The sequence below is a fragment of the Schistocerca gregaria genome, chromosome 3 (genome assembly GCF_023897955.1).
Source record: "Schistocerca gregaria isolate iqSchGreg1 chromosome 3, iqSchGreg1.2, whole genome shotgun sequence".
Classification (NCBI taxonomy): domain Eukaryota; kingdom Metazoa; phylum Arthropoda; class Insecta; order Orthoptera; family Acrididae; genus Schistocerca; species Schistocerca gregaria.
In genome coordinates, this window is record NC_064922.1 from 648,558,658 (window position 1) to 648,576,201 (window position 17,544).

The window sequence follows — 17,544 nt, forward strand, 5'->3', positions numbered from 1 at the left end:
ATACCTAATATGTAAGTTTTGAGTTCCCTCTTGAATGTTAAGTAGTTCTGGATAAGACGCAGATCACAGGGGAGTGCGTTCCATAGTCGTATGGCTGAGATGGAGAATGACACGGAGAAAGATTTTGTGTTATGTAAAGGTACAGGCAAGATGCTGGACGTATCCGATCTGGTATTGCGATTGTGGAATGATGATAGGTGTTTAATGTGAGAAGATAAGTATTGGGGGCACCAGTGGCTAAGAAATCGTTAAAGTAAGCACATCGTGTGGAGATCGCATGCCTTATGCGGGTGTATCCAACCTAGCTGGGAGTATGAAGGACTGCTATGATCATACAACCGAATATTGCACACGTATCTAACGCAAGCATTCATCACTAGCTCGAGGCATCTAGAATTTTCACTATTTGTGCCGTGTTGAACTACATCGCAGTAGTAAAGATTAGGCAAGACTAGTGTTTGGACTAACTTTTGTTTAACATGGGTTGGAAATATTTTTCTACATTTTTGAATTGCATGTAGGGAGGAGAGCGATTTCCAGCAAGCTGTGACTGTTTGTTCTTCCCAGTTTAGGTGTTCATCCAAGATTATTCCAAGGTCTTTTACTGTTTTTTGGTATGGTAGTTGGGTACCATTGAGGAGTATTTTGGGGACTGTTTCGCGAAAGTACCGGCTGATTAACTTTGGATGAGATATAAGTATGACCTGGGATTTCTTGGTGTTTAGTTTCAGACCTAGGTTCTGTGCCCATCGAGAAACAGAGCAAAGATCTGCGTTCATACTCGCTACTGCGCCAGCAATGTTTTTGGGGCTTGCACTTATGTACAGTTGGATGTCGTCAGCATATAGATGGTAGGTGCAGGAGTGAGTCACTGAAGAAATTTCATTAATGTACAGTGAGAAGAGTAGTGGACCAAGGACGGAGCCTTGGGGAACTCCAGAGCGCACACTTTTCCATGATGACTTTTCCGACCCACAAATGACTTGTTGACTTCTGTTTTTGAGGTAGCTGTTGAACCAGTGTATTGCGCTGTTTGAGAAATTCAGCTGTTTCATTTTAATTAGTAATATATCGGAGTCAACTGTGTCAAAAGCTTTGCTAAAGTCAAGCAGTGTTAGTATAGTAGCTTCACGTCTGTCCATAGCATGTTTAATGTCATCAGTTACTTTGATTAATGCAGTTGCTGTATTATGGTGCTTTCGAAAGCCTGACTGATATTCGTCATGGATGTTATGAGTTAATCCGTCAGCTGTTCATGGACGATGTATTCTAGGGCTTTAGATATTGCAGGTAGTATGCTGATCGGCCTGTAGTCACCTGGCGACTTAGGGTAGTCACTCTTGGGTATAGATTGAATTAAACTTTGCTTCCACTCAGTTGGATATGTACTACTGACAAGAGACTGGTTGAAGATGTCTGTGATAACTGGAATAATAGTGTCTACGACGTTCTTAATCATGCCAATGCTCACTCCATCATTTCCTACTGCCTCGGAAGAGATTCTCATAATTGCCTTGTGTACTGTGCCGGTAGTGACATGTTTTAGAGAAAACTTGTCTCTCGAGAGATTGATATCTTGGGGCTGGTAATTTGTCACTGCGTGGCAGTTTACAGCTGTTGAGAAGAAATCGTTTAATTCTTCTGCAGATGCTTGATAAACAGCGTCAGATCTTCGCTTCTCTATACCGAAACTGCACACCTTTTTCCACAGTGCAGCAGGTTTTAAGATGCAGCATACGACAGAGCGGGCAGGTCTGATTTTGGCATTCCTCACGCTTTGCTTGGTTTTGTTTCGGAGTTTCCTATAAGCTTCGTATGCCTCGGGAGTTGGGTTACGCTTGAAGGCCCTATGTGCAGCATCATGTTTATTCATTAACTGGCGTAATGCAGTGGTGAGCCACGGAGCGGGAGCTCTCTTTACCTTGACAGTGCGTTGAGGAGCATGTTTATCATATAGTGCAATAATTTTGCGATATAATTGCCGAATTTTTCCGTCTAAAGTCGGTTCATTTGCTTATATCATGCCAAGGGATGTCTAAGCAATCCTTTTGAAGAGCGTCATGGTTAACATTTTTTAAGTTTCTGTAGGTTACCAGGTGAGATTTTTCTTTGGTAGTATGCATTGAGTAATTTAAGAATATCATGTCATGAGCAGAGAGTCCCGGAGCGGATGTCTGATTGGCACGGATTATTTTATCTGGTCGCTTTGTTGCTATTATATCTATGAGTGTGTGGCTGTGTGGCGTGTGATGAGTTGGGTACACCGGTGTTAAACTCATATCATTGGAGTGGAACGGTCGTCTTAGTTTTTCGGCAGAGGGAGATTTTAACTCTAAGTCGATGTTTGTGTCGCCCATAATGATTATGTGTTCATACTGTGTCACGAGTGAGGACAGGGCAGACTGAAAGGAGGACATGGCACCGACGTTTGGAGGTTTATTGATTACTCCAATTAGCAGCTTCTGATTTGATGTATTTATTTCGAAGAACAAGAGCTCTGCTTCTCCTTCGCCCTTTGCATCCGATGTGCATAGTACAGTAGGTGTCAGATCAGAGCGAACATAGGCACCCACACCACCCCCGCGTCGTGTTTCACGATCTGCCCTTAGGAGAGAGTAACCAGCGATTCGGATAGCGTCGGAAGAAATGTTTGGTTTCAACCAAGTTTCAGAGACGAGGATAATGTGGAACAGCGATTGGCAGAACAGGTCACAGAACTCGTCGAAGTGAGCCGTTAGCGACTGCGCGTTCGCGTGGGCCACAAAGAGCCCGCCGCCGGAACCGGTCCGTCCCATTGTGGCCGCCTGTAGGACCGAGCGAGCTCCGTTTACCTGCTGGCCGGAAGAGGGACAAAACCTGGATTTCGCGGGGGAAGACATATTTACAGGTGCGTCCAAGGTCGTGACTGACTCAAGCGTCTGTGGACTAAAGATGAAAAACACGCTGGAAGTATCGGAGAAGGGAGCAAAAAGAAAGATGGAAAGTGGCAGTAGTGGTTACGGGAAAGATAATAGCAGTAGTAGTGGTAGTGGCGAAGATGAAAATAACAGATATAGAAAGGCGGTTGTAAGGAGATTCCTGTTAATGGAAAATGTTAATTCCCTTTGACTGACAATATGAATATACATGAGCACTTATGATAGACAAATAAAGAAACAATATTTTTGTGAAACAATTGACTGATTTTAAGTAGAGTACTTTTGGTACTTATAGAAATAACGGAGTAGTACTTAAGCTAAAAATATGAAAAGAAAGAATAAAAATTAACTTATATTAGACAGATTACAATATGAGACTTTGTGTCTCGCGAGATTTCGGTCAGTCTTTCAGTTCGAACATGTTCGTCACCGTTTTCCTCCCTCCTTCCGTCTTGACTACGATCCTGCCGTCCTGGGTCCATACATTTTGAAGGCCGAACTGTGTGATCGCAGCGTTCAAGACTTTTAGTCTTTCGCGCGTCAGATCTTCCCTCAGGGTAACCCCACTCTTGGCGAGTTTTCTTTTCTGAGCAAACACTTCAGCTCTTTTCCGGTAAGACACATATTTAATTATTATGGGCCTGGGTTCATGGCACCTGGTATCCAGCGCCCAACACGACGGCTTCTGTCAATATCGGTGACGTCGATCTGCACGCCAAGTTTCTCATGCACGAGGCTAATGGCCAGGTCGTCGGTGTTTTCGCGATCGTTTTCAGCTACCCCGAACAAGCGCAAGCTGTTCCTCTTCTGATACTGCTCAATTTCATCGGTGGCAGCAGACAGTTTAGCTTCTAGCTCGGCGGCTTTTTTCTCTTGTGCGGCCAGGGACTTTCTACGAGACTGGATTTCGGTGCAGTTGCGACCGACAGACTCTTGCAGTTTGTCCATGACCGCGGCCGTCACAGAGTCCGTGATGGATTGGACGATTACGTCTAGCGTGCAGCGCCGCACTCGCCTGGGACCGGACGAGCTCCCCGATGTCGGGAAGCGGAGCCTCACCTGCCGCCAGAGACCGGGCGCCCGCGCTGCCTGCGCCCCTGTAGCCTCGCCTGCTGCCGCTTACTCGTGCTCTTCCCATTTTTCACTCACTTATCACTTGTGGTAATCAATGGAGACCAATACACCACGGCAAGTAACACTTGTTTAGTCGGATGCACACGTTGTGGACTGCCGCACTTCTCTGTAACACCTTCAATGAGCGGAAAAACTCGCGAGCCGAAGAAACGCGCGTCACTCAGTGGCCGCCATCTTAATATACACATGAATCGAGTGGTCAACGGTTCCTATCACACTGCAATTGCGAATTTTGAATGCAACATAGAAATTTATACATGAAAGACAAATAAGCTCTGCAGGTACTATTTTAACAACTTTAAATGATGAGTACAGGAGCAGAAGTACGTTAGAGAATGTCGTTTATTACCACAAAATACTTACTGGTGTCGATGGTCCAGCAACTAAATAAAATTAGAGTTGAATAACAGGGAAACAATAGATTCCTACTTCATGTAATTAGTTATGAGCAACAACATAGCTTGTAAGTAGGCTGTTTAGGTTTTTTATATTGGTAACACCACTTAGCGCTCTGTATGAAAATCACTGGCTGTACTGTGTGCAGTCAGTGGCTGATTGGCATTGTTGTAATACTCGCCATTGTAGTGTTGGGCAGCTGGATGTTAACAGCGCGTAGCGCTGCGCAGTTGGAAGTGAGCCACCAGCAATGGTGGATGTGGGGAGAAAGATGGCGGAGTTTTGAAATTTGTAAGAATGGATGTCATGAACTGATATATATATATATATATATATATATATATATATATATATATATATATATATATATATATATTATGACTATTAAGGTAAATACATTGTTTGTTCTCTATTAAAATCTTTCATTCGCTAACTATGCCTATCAGTAGTTAGTGCCTTCCGTAGTTTGAATCTTTTATTTAGCTGGCAGTAGTGGCGCTCGCTGTATTGCAGTAGTTCGAGTAACCACGATTTTTGTGAGGGAAGTGATTTGTGAAACGTATAGGTTAATGTTATTCAGGGCCATTCTTAGTAGCGATTACTGAAAGTCAGATTGCGCTGCGCTAAAATTATTATGTGTGAGTTTAAGCACAGTTATGTATAATTTATTTAAGGGGACATTTCATATGTCGACACTTAGCCGAGGATACCTCACTGGAATCTTCTGATTTTTTTCTTGTAATTTGTGTAATTAGTGTAGATTTTGTTTATTTCTAGTGCGTAAGTGTAGAGAGAGTCTCCTTTATAGCTGTAGTCTTTCATTGTTGTACAGTAAAACAGTTGTGCCATGCATGTAGATTTGCACCAAGTATTTCGCAGCTGCGCTTGCAATTAACTAGATATTATTTGCTATGATAATGTGTTCTCTTATTTTTGCTCTTGAAATTGTGTTTTTGTGTGTTGTCGTGTGAAATATTGTGACAATAATGGCGTGTGGAAAACGTAATACTAGGCTCCAAAGTAAACTGAGAAATGACAATGAAGACGAAAGGAGTGTGTTAGCGCCACCATGTAATGAATTAACTAATGTTCAAAGTAGTAATTACGTAATAGTGCATAGGGAAATGGAGCGGGCTGCAAATAATGGTGTAGGCAGTGAAACAATTAGTGAACAGAGAAGCATTATCGATCGATCGGTAGGCAACAGCTCGCGTCAGGAATCCGAAATGACAGGACACAATCTTGCAAATACTGTATATTGAATTTTTTGTCCTCACAGTTTTCTCAGATAAGTCAAGACACATTTTCTGCCTTTCAAAATGAGAATATTGCCGGTTCAAATGCACTGCCGAATAGCACTGAGGAACATGTTTCAGACACCAGTGCACTGTTATTACAGTTAATGCAACAAATGGGTCAAAGGCCACAAAAGTTAGACACAACGCTTGAACAAAATCAGAAACAATTGGGACAAAATCTTCAAAAGTTAGACACAATGGATCAAAATCTTCAAAAGTTAGACTCAGTGGAACATGCGCTTGAACAAACACGTGAAGATTTAACTACTGAGTAACATAAAATCGATATGTCAAAAAGTCTGTAATGACGTAAAAACACAAATTTGTGAGCATTTCCAACCTATTTTTTCGCGTCATGAAAATGCATTACACAATCACGAAGCAGCCATAAAAGAACTTCGAACTATTGATCATGAAAATCACGACACCTTGCAAGCTAAAATTGACTCAGTTGCATCTACCGATTCGGTGATGCAACTTTCAAAAGCTCAAAAAACGTAAAGGACAAAGTAGATACGATTTCAATACAAATGGACACTGTGAAACGTGGTCAGAAAAACACGCAGAGGAAATAATATCACTATCGGATAAAGTAGCCGAACTTTCAGATCAGTTCACTAACTTATCTACAAAGGTAGATGATGATCTGAATGACACAAGACCTGTAGCCTTCACTAGCACTGAAGAGTATGAGCAGATTAGAAAATTCAAACAAAATCAAAATCAAATCAATACACAGTACTAAAGAGAACTCTGGGAAGTACAAGATCAGTTCGCACAAGTAATAAAAGAATTACATATTTCAGAGGACACTCGCGCTCCAGTATGGGAATAGGGACATAGAAATACGGAACAACCACAAAATAATAACACAGGATACTTCGGAAATTGTGAAAGAAATAGGAAAGGTACACCGAATTTTGAGATGGAAACACCGAAACAAAGTAACAATGACCGATATGCGATTCGCGACATGATGATTTTGACTATAAGCTGTTTATTACTACATGTAAATTCAAAACATTTAAGAATTCTGGCAACGTCATTCATCCACAAGCGTGGCTTCATCAATTCTCTCATTGTTCCCCCGCCCCCAACAGGTCATTATAGCACAGATTAGAAATTATGTGTGGCTATTTAGAGAATGAACCAGCTGTAAGAATGCGATCGGTCATTCAAGATTGTCACAGTGAAAGAGAATTTTATCATACCTTCCTCTCAACGTATTGGTCTCAAGCTACGCAAGACTTAGTAAAACATAGCATCATAATGATGAAACATTTCGAACAATCTGAATTTTCCAGTCTTGTGAAATATTTTGAAGACATGTTGCACAAGAATCAGTATCTTTCAAATCCATACAGCCCCTCAGAACTCATCCGCATTTGCTTAATCAAATTGCCCGAACATTTACGATATATTATGTTATCAGGAAGTTGCAATGACGACATTGAAGTTTTTCAGAGACTGTTACAAGAACTGGAAATTGACACTGACAATTGCGGAACGCGAAGACACGAGCGCAATAATTACAGGTCACATCTGACACAATTCCGCGATGACAGAAATAATACACGACAAGGCTATTCTTACAACGTAAATCGTGACCGAAACAGACGCCACCCGCACGACAACCATTGGCAGAGTAGTAATAATTACAGGGAAATATCACCTCTCCGTGGTAATGACTACCACAGAGACAATCAGAGAAACAGACAATATGGAAACCAAAATAATTATTATCAAGAGAGAAAGAATAACTTCAGATGCAACGGTGCAGCACGCAGTTACGATTCAGGGAGAAATTCCCCACCACGTGACCGACAAGAAAGAAACTATGGAATCTATCGACATGACGACAGACGATATGATCGTAACGACGGACCTGAATTGCATCAGAACTGGCGGGATTCAACAGGGCAGGGCCCTCTCGACAAGGTGAATTTGTAGAAGTTAGGTCTCCTAATCCTAATAACGAAGCGCTCCAACAAAGAGGCAGACAATGACTCGCACCGCAGGCAGCGACCTGCGCCGGCTGGCTCAGAGAAAAATAACGCACACGCTAACCTTGAGAAAAGATTTAGTATTCCTTATCGACATATAAAACATGATAATTGCTTTTCAGTTGAAAGTGTGCGTACTAGGAAGAGGAAAGGTTTACACTACATTTCACATGTAAAACCGTTTATTGAAAGATCATTTGCTTTTCAACTTAGTCTTTGACTTAAAATTTTTCACTTCACGCTACTAGTACCATTTGTCACACTGAGAAACTGTTAACATGCAACAATGTTTTGAAGTTAACTATCCAGTCTATAACCTAGGAAATATATTTAGACATTATTTTCGTGTTCATTGTTATTGTGAACAGACGAAACAATGTTATAGTGTGTGTACATTCTTGCTTGTTAGTTGCTTATTTACATAACGACTATAAGGCTCACGTATTTAGAATATATATAGGTACTGCTAATCAGATTTTAATGCAACATTTTGGTTTACTTGAAAATACATTCTTTATTTGAAGTACATTCGGTGAGAATAAAGATGACTTAGCTTTGGTTTCTTTGATAGCTACACGATTATATGACGATGCTACTAATATGTGACACGATTTACATTGTTGATTTTGCGGTGTATCTGTTTTATATCTTCACAGTTTTTCAGTATTATTCTGGAAAGTAAAAACATGTTTTAGTAGTAATGTTTGTGGTATAGCTACAATGAGACTGCCTTTTTCGTAGAACAACAATACGTTACATTATACTACATTATAGTACATTGACTTCAACAGACCTTTGCTTACAGAGGACGATAACTACGACAGTTCCACAGAATTATCTTACAGCAAGACGAACATTTAGCACTACAGGACATTCATTTGAGTGATTAATTTGGTACTTAAATCATTGATTTTTCAAGATTGTTGAATGAAAAAGAAAGTTTTTCATGATACATTTTATTCCATTGCTGTAATCTGTAGCACCTGAGGGTATAATTACATTAATCCTCAGGGGGTACCCGCTTACTTTGTGTACCATATGTGTGGCAAACACAAGGAGCCATAGCTCATATGCTATTTGATTATACAACTTTACACATTGGTATCATATTTCTCTAACAGAGAATTACACAGCTATGTGATCATTTAATTTAGAGACAAACATTTTTTTACTGTGTCAGTGACACATGTTTACGCAATTACACAGTGGGATAATTTCACACTTATGAAATTGTATTTGGTCTGTACTTTGTGAAATGCTCATATTTTTTCGGAACCGTTGTGATACTATGAGAGCTTTGAATGATGTATTTGGTATGGGATGTTGATTTTTAAAGTACGTTAGAGGTAGATGACAGTACTGAAATGAGCAGAGAATTTGATTTAGGTTTTGAAATTATTGGAGGAAGCTAGGACGATTTTGAGATTTTACTGAGGTGTTATGATGTTATTTTACGACGACGATATGTGTTATGCTGTTGCGGTATGTTTATGATCAATAAGCAGATGCTATATGAGTTATTTGGTTATGCTACGTATCTGTTACGATGAAATATTGAAGAAGTGTCGACGAATAAGGTAAGGGATAATGAGTAGTGGTTAGGGACTCTGGTTCGTGAAAAAGGTTGTTGGAAACCAAGAATCGTACTTTAAGAGTTATGAAATGTATGTAAATGCGTGAATGTATGACAATGCCGATGAAAATTTTTAGGACACTGTTATATCAATAGGATTTTGTTTCTACAGATGAATAACGCAAATTCTTGACCTGTGAAATTTTTTATATGGGACTTCCACTGTAGCGGAAACTGGTGTCGTAAATATTTTGGTAAGACAGTTAAGTGACCACCTGCACGTAATGCGTCGTGGGTATCCAGTTGGGCGACAGCCACCAGGCAAAAGAAAGCCATTAGGTGAAAAAAAGAGGCCATTATCCTGGCTATTGACATTCCTTTGTAGAAAGCGTCGCAATAACGACACGGTCATTACTTGGAAAAATACTTTCTTACATCTGCACACCTGCTAATGACAAGCGTCTTTCTATGAGAGTTGAGAGAATTTGTACTAACTTATGAAATGTCACATGACTATTGAATGATATTTTTATGCTTTGCCTTTCATAGTTGCTTATTTCATTTGATATCTGGTTTCCAGCTGTGTTGCAGCATTGGTTTTATAAAATAAAATTACATCCGTTTGCTAATGTGCACACTTTCTGTCAACAGATCTATTAAATAATCGTTTTATGATCCACGTTCTTCGGAAAAGGAAAGAACAATAAGAAGGGATTAATAACAGTTACTGCATATTTAATTTTCTTTTCAACTACTTGGTAATATCTTTTGTAGAATTAGTTTTGTGGTGCACCACTTTAATGACATAGATAATAATATGTGCATAGACGTTTCCCTTTTCTGCACTGTTGTCTTTACTTTAATATTTTTTCTGCTTGAACTTTATCATGTTTAGATATAAGTTATTGCATTTGCTGCTGCTGTTTGCCAGGCATAGTGTTACTAAATTTCACTTTGCATTACTCTGTTAAGCTAGTTTTTCTACTGATTTATTTTTCTTGTTGCTGCAGATTGGCTCATATTAGTGATAATGTTGCATTTTCTTTGCTAACTTTATATATATATATATATATATATATATATATATATATATATATATATATATATATATATATATTGCAGGGTGCTTTGGAAATTTGAACTTTTTTAAATTGCTGTTTGTATTAACTGTTTTGTGCTGCTGCATTGCCTCGTCCCTTAGTTTAGCATCTGAGCTCAGCAGATTTAAGTTAGCTTAAGAGGGGGTAGACTATATAAGAGAACGAGTTGTGATGAGCGGAAATAAATGCATTGAGAAGCTATAAGAAAATGGTTTGGCCAAAAAAGTAGTGTACAGTGGAGAAAAACTATTTTTGAAAGAGGATACAGAGAGCATGCTTGGATAGGATTTTTTTTTGGCTGGAGCAAATGTTAAAATAAAAGGGACGATCTATGGAATGAAGTTTTGGGTTCGACTGCAGTACCAAATGTTACCCTGAAAACAAACCCTGTCCTTTCCTTTTGTGTTATCCCATTATGTGTTTGTGTACCCTTGTGTATTTGTTTTCTTCCTGTCTCTGTGTACTGTTTCATAGAATTTTTTCTCTTCTAATACTATGCTACATTCACTATGATGAGGAATACTGTTATCCTTAAATATAATTTGCATTAATAACATGTTATTTACTTTGTAAAGATGTTTACACATTATTTATTCTGTTTTGTTCTAATGCTCATGTGTGAAGTTGATGTTTCAATAGTTATTTTGATCTTTTATGTATGTACTTACGTCATAATTTTTGTAAAACTGATGTATTTGTTATTTCGATTCTTTTGTAAAGCCTGTATTACTGCAAATGTTATCTGTACTATTATGTTCTTCAGTGATATATTTTGTACCTTTGTTATTGTATTCTCATGATATAAAATTGTGATTGACACCAGTTCATCAAATTAGGTAACTTGTAAATTGCATTTCACTGCACACGTTTCTGTTGGTCATAGTATATGGACAATATGTGAGAAGTACGGACTGATAGTGTTTGCATGTGTGTTAACAATTCAGAAAGTGACTGGATAACAGCATTGCTGGTTCTAAGGACATTAGAAACAAATTTTTTGTACGTGGACAAGTGGTGGTTATGGAATTGCTATATTCTCTGCAAGACTCTTCGATGGTGATTGTGCACCTGCACAGTCGCAACAGATGGCTGCTGGCCGTCTCTACAAGGATTACAGTGGGTCAGCACCTTTATGACCCACCAATACCATTATTTCTGCAGTGCATCTGCACCTTTGATGACCAACCAATACTATTATTTGTAAAAGGACTACAGTGGGTCTGCTCCTGTGATGACCCACCACTACCATACTCTCTACCAGGACTACAGTGGGTCTACTCTGTGGCGACCTACTTACCAATATTGTTCAAAACTTTGACTGACTCTGCTGTGCGTTTGCTCTGTTGTGGGCCATTACCTGTCAGCATGTCAAGAGACAGCACTGTCTTTCCGTTGGAAGGACAACACAACTTCTTGAAGACTGCATGGAAATCCACTACCTCCATCTGCACTTGCTTTTGCTGCTCAGACTTTGAGAAAAGAAACACTGCAATTTTACTGTGATGAATCATCAGGACTGTTTTTACGGACTGTGAGAAAATTTTAGGTTTTGACCAACATTCTATCAATAAGTGTGTGCATTGGATTTCTTTGTTATTGTTATCATAATTATGAAAAAAAATTTCAAATCTGTATTTGCCAGTGACCAAAACATTTTTTAAATTTTTTTGTGGAGAGCATGGGGACTATGTAAGTAGGCTGTTTAGTTTTTTTTATATTGGTAACACCACGTAGCGCTCTGTATGAAAATCACTGGCTGTGCTGTGTGCAGTCAGTGGCTGGTTGGCATTGTTGTAATACTCGCCATTGTAGTGTTGGGTAGCTGGAAGTTAACAGCGTGTAGCGCTGCGCAGTTGGAGGTGAGCCGCCAGCAGTGGTGGATGTGGGGAGAGAGATGGCGGAGTTTTGAAATTTGTAAGAATGGATGTCATGAACTGATATATACACTCCTGGAAATTGAAATAAGAACACCGTGAATTCATTGTCCCAGGAAGGTGAAACTTTATTGACACATTCCTGGGGTCAGATACATCACATGATCACACTGACAGAAGCACAGGCACATAGACACAGCCAACAGAGCATGCACAATGTCGGCACTAGTAGAGTGTATATCCAACTTTCGCAGCAATGCAGGCTGCTATTCTCCCATGGAGACGATCGTAGAGATGCTGGATGTAGTCCTGTGGAACGGCTTGCCATGCCATTTCCACCTGGCGCCTCAGTTGGACCAGCGTTCGTGCTGGACGTGCAGACCGCGTGAGACGACGCTTCATCCAGTCCCAAACATGCTCAATGGGGGACAGATCCGGAGATCTAGCTGGCCATGGTTGTTGACTTACACCTTCTAGAGCACGTTTGGTGGCACAGGATACATGCGGACGTGCATTGTCCTGTTCGAACAGCAAGTTCCCTTGCTGGTCTAGGAATGGTAGAACGATGGGTTGGATGACGGTTTGGATGTACCATGCACTATTCAGTGTCCCCTCGACGATCACCAGAGGTGTACGGGCAGTGTAGGAGATCGCTCCCCACACCATGATGCCGGGTGTTGGCCCTGTGTGCCTCGGTCGTATGCAGTCCTGATTGTGGCGCACACCTGCACGTCGCCAAACACGCATACGAGCATCATTGGCACCAAGGCAGAAGCGACTCTCATCGCTGAAGACGACACGTCTCCATTCGTCCCTCCATTCACGCCTGTCGGGACACCACTGGAGGCGGGCTGCACGATGTTGGGGCGTTAGCGGAAGACGGCCTAACGGTGTGCGGGACCGTAGCCCAGCTTCATGGAGACGGTTGCGAATGGTCCTCGCCGATACCCCAGGAGCAACAGTGCCCCTAATTTGCTGGGAAGTGGCGGTGCGGTCCCCTACGGCACTTCGTAGGATCCTACGGTCTTGGCGTGCATCCGTGCGTCGCTGCGGTCCGGTCCCAGGTCGACGGGCACGTGCACCTTCCGCCGACCACTGGCGACAACATCGATGTACTGTGGAGACCCCACGTGTTGAGCAATTCGGCGGTACGTCCAACCGGCCTCTCGCATGCCCACTATACGCCCTCGCTCAAAGTCCGTCAATTGCACATACGGTTCATGTCCACGCTGTCGCGGCATGCTACCAGTGTTAAAGACTGCGATGGTGCTTCGTATGCCACGGCAAACTGGATGACACTGACGGCGGCGGTGCACAAATGCTACGCAGCTAGCGCCCTTCGACGGCCAACACCGCGGTTCCTGGTGTGTCCGCTGTGCCGTGCGTGTGATCATTGCTTGTACAGCCCTCTCGCAGTGTCCGGAGCAAGTATGGTGGGTCTGACACACCGGTGTCAATGTGTTCTTTTTTCCATTTCCAGGAGTGTATATATTATGACTATTAAGGTAAATACATTGTTTGTTCTCTATTAAAATCTTTAATTCGCTAACTATGCCTATCAGTAGTTAGTGCCTTCCATAGTTTGAATCTTTTATTTAGCTGGCAGTAGTGGCGCTCGCTGTATTGCAGTAGTTCGAGTAACCAAGATTTTTGTGAGGTAAGTGATTTGTGAAACGTATAGGTTAATGTTAATCAGGGCCATTCTTAGTAGCGATTACTGAAAGTCAGATTGCGTTGCGCTAAAATTATTATGTGTGGGTTTAAGCACAGTTATGTATAATTTCTCTAAGGGGACGTTTCAAGCTCATGAGATATTCACTTCTAAACGCATACTTCATCTTCACTGCAGAACCTCGGAATTCTCACAAGTGCACAAGTCCAACAACCATGCGCAACTGTTCGACACTCTCCAAGTATTTTCTGCGTTCGTCCGCTGCACCTTCCCGTCCAGCTCACCCCAGTGTCCTTCACGACCTAATGCTCGTCCCTCACTCCCATACAGTCTCTCCATTGACTTTGGTAGTCACATACCATAGTAACGTGCGCTGTGATTGACTAGAGCGCTCCCGCCATGTCTCCTAACCAATGCGCACTTACAAACATATTGAAACACATATGAAATAATGGATTTACATTTAAATAACTTGAAATTAAATGAATATCCCTGCGGCTAGACCATAAACACGCTCTAACACTCATTAATATACATAAAAAATTAAATAAACCTATGCCAGGGGAATAGAAACAAAAGTAGGCCAGTAGCCTAATGTCTCTGTGCTTTCTAAAACATAGTATATATATTACCAATTTCTTCATGAATTGTATATATCGGGTATAAACAAATACGTAGATGAATAAATATATTTATAAGCATGCTGCTATCGTTTCTTCTTATACCTGTGGAGTGATCAGTAGTAATCGGCCACTATGACCTCCAATAACTCATCTACTATTCAAGTTAATTGCCTGTAATTGATACCAATTTAGGTTTATACTACTAGCTTTCTAAAGACATGTCGATAGACAAAATCGGATTAACGGTTTCTATTTTGGATATTCGATGTTGGGTATTCTTTGTATAATTTACAGTCAGATACTAAACTTTAAACTAAGAAAGATGTTGAAAATCTTACTATACCATCAGAATCTTCATGCCAATAATGGTAAACTATATGTTTATGTTTGAGTTATCATGCTTCCTATGGCTATTATTATTTTCTACATGAACTGTGAAATGTCTGCCATTATGGTTTCACAAAGTCCGCCATCTTTGGCACTCTCACCATACAAATCTTAAGCGACACAAAGCACATCCCACGACACAGCGTCAACATGGAATTCCCAGTCATGTGGTCGGCCTATACCACGCGCTGGGACTACCCCTCTTGCTCCGGCTTATGTTAGGCACCACATGGTTGCTGACGAACTCCGGCTTGCCGAGCTGCCTGTGTGGCTACGCCATCTCCGAACTTAGAATATTTTCAGGGCGCCACAACTCACCCGTTAAATCACATAGCTTTAGTTCCCTTTTTATTAATTTCACATCGGCTTTCCCCGTTTCTATAGGAACATTATTATCCCCATCTTCATTCCCTGAGCAATGTTACGCACCTACTCTGGTGTTACCTTATGAAACGTCATTATTTTCATTATCTGGTATCGGGGATTCTGATCTTGTCTTCAAGAATAGAAAAAAAATTAAAGGTATCCTCGAACACTTGCACAGTTTCTTCTCACTCGTTAGTTACTTTTCCGTCTGCCACTTAGTTGGTGTAATATGATGTCTAACAAAGGTTTCTTTTCTTTAATACGCTTGTCGTATTCCATTGCTACTCTCACCAAATTTCATTCCGCCCTCTAGCAATGATTTATGACGTCTTTGATACCCAATGGCACAGTTATAACAAAATACAGAGGGTTTGCATGGAAGAGTATTTAGGTGCTTATGGAGTGATGAAATTAGCGAGGTTTTATCACTTGGTGTACCACCAAAGAGATGGCGTGTCGTGATTTTCGACCGGTTTTTCACAAATGCAACGTGACGGGTACTGAATCGTGTCTACAGATCTAAGCTGGGCTGAAACTTACGCACAAAGGCACGTATCCGGTTTAGAGAAGCTGTTCACAACACACATTTAATGAGTCGGGAAGTTTCACAACATCGTACAGTATGCCGTAGAGAGAGAGGTTCATTCTATAACTTACAATCTTAAAATCTTAAACGTGGCTGCAACTTCAGCAGATGGGTGACAGTAAACTTGGCGAAGGTGAAAAAATTACCCAAACTGTTGCAAATAAAAGTATTTTGAAATCCATGACCTAGGTCTCGGCCAAGATTAAAATTGCCTACCTCAGCAGCTGTAGTGCATCTTGTTACCTCAGATGCTCATGAGGTGAACTGGCTCCTGTCATATTCGACTCTTAAGAACATAAACAATCACAATCCATGACTTAGGGTTGCAGCACTATGGTATGTATTTGTGCATAAGGCTCTTGGCGACGCAAAATTATACAAGTAATCTTTTTTCAACCCCTTCGAGTTTACATACCATTTCAGCTACACAAACAAAGTGGAAGTTGTAATAGAGGATCGTCTTCAATATGTAAGTCGTAATCTAAGAAACAATACGTTGTCTATAACAGCGTATACGAGCGGTGAGTAATATCCCAACAAATAAAATTACCAGGGCATACACGGAGATGCGACAGATAAGCAGTTCATATAACTCATATCCCAGTGTTTTGCCACATTAATTATACGTCGCGATTCACTGATTTACAAATGACTCTCATTAAGCCATTCATAACGTTACGGATATCTCGAAACTGTTCTTTGACAAATGGCAGCTAAATGCGAATTTAGCGTTCTAATGCAAATAGAGAACATTTAGCAATTACAAAACTGTTACCAAACGAATACGTGTACTTCAAGTACGAACTCGTGGATAAAATGTACAAGTTGCATAAGTTATGGGAAATGTGAGTTAACTCTTTAACGAAAGGAACGCCATATTTATTTAAACATTTTACCTATGTTGCCTGTAAAATATAAAGTGGAAGAAATGTAAATCTTGTATAATCCCTGTTGCGATAACCAAACTTAATTTGAAGGACAGTTTTCTCTAAAAAATCATTAATTCTACATTTTCCACGATTTATTTCCATTTTGTGGTGAAGTTCTGTAAGAGCTGAATTGAGTTGAATTGGGACTACGTATACTAACAAATAGAGTAGTATTAAGATATCAGAAACATAGTACATTTGCGGGCATCTGGATGAATATTAATTGCAAACCTTAATCTTACTTCTTTTACCAAGTGTTATGGGATAGAGTGTTGTTAAAATCTGGCATGTGTGTTTGACGAAGAAATGGCAGTACCTCGGCTCTAAGAGTTACATGTGTAGAGGGTATCATTTGAATGGCCCTCACTACAATGAATTAATGAATAGAGAAAGCTGAGGAAAGCACTTGATAACACGTGGGTAATACAAAAAAGTGAGCTTCCAAAACACAGGAAATCAAAGGTTAATTTGACACAGACAAACTGTTTGGACACAGACTGTTCAATGTAATGAAAGATTACTAACTAAAAGACGAAAAGACTGACCCGAAAGCCTGTTGAACGAAATGCGAACACATGAGACCAACAGTAAAAACCATACAGACAGAAGATACAACGCAAATTGGAATAAATATTGAACTAAAGGAAGAAAAAGAATTACACGCACGCTAACACACAATTACATA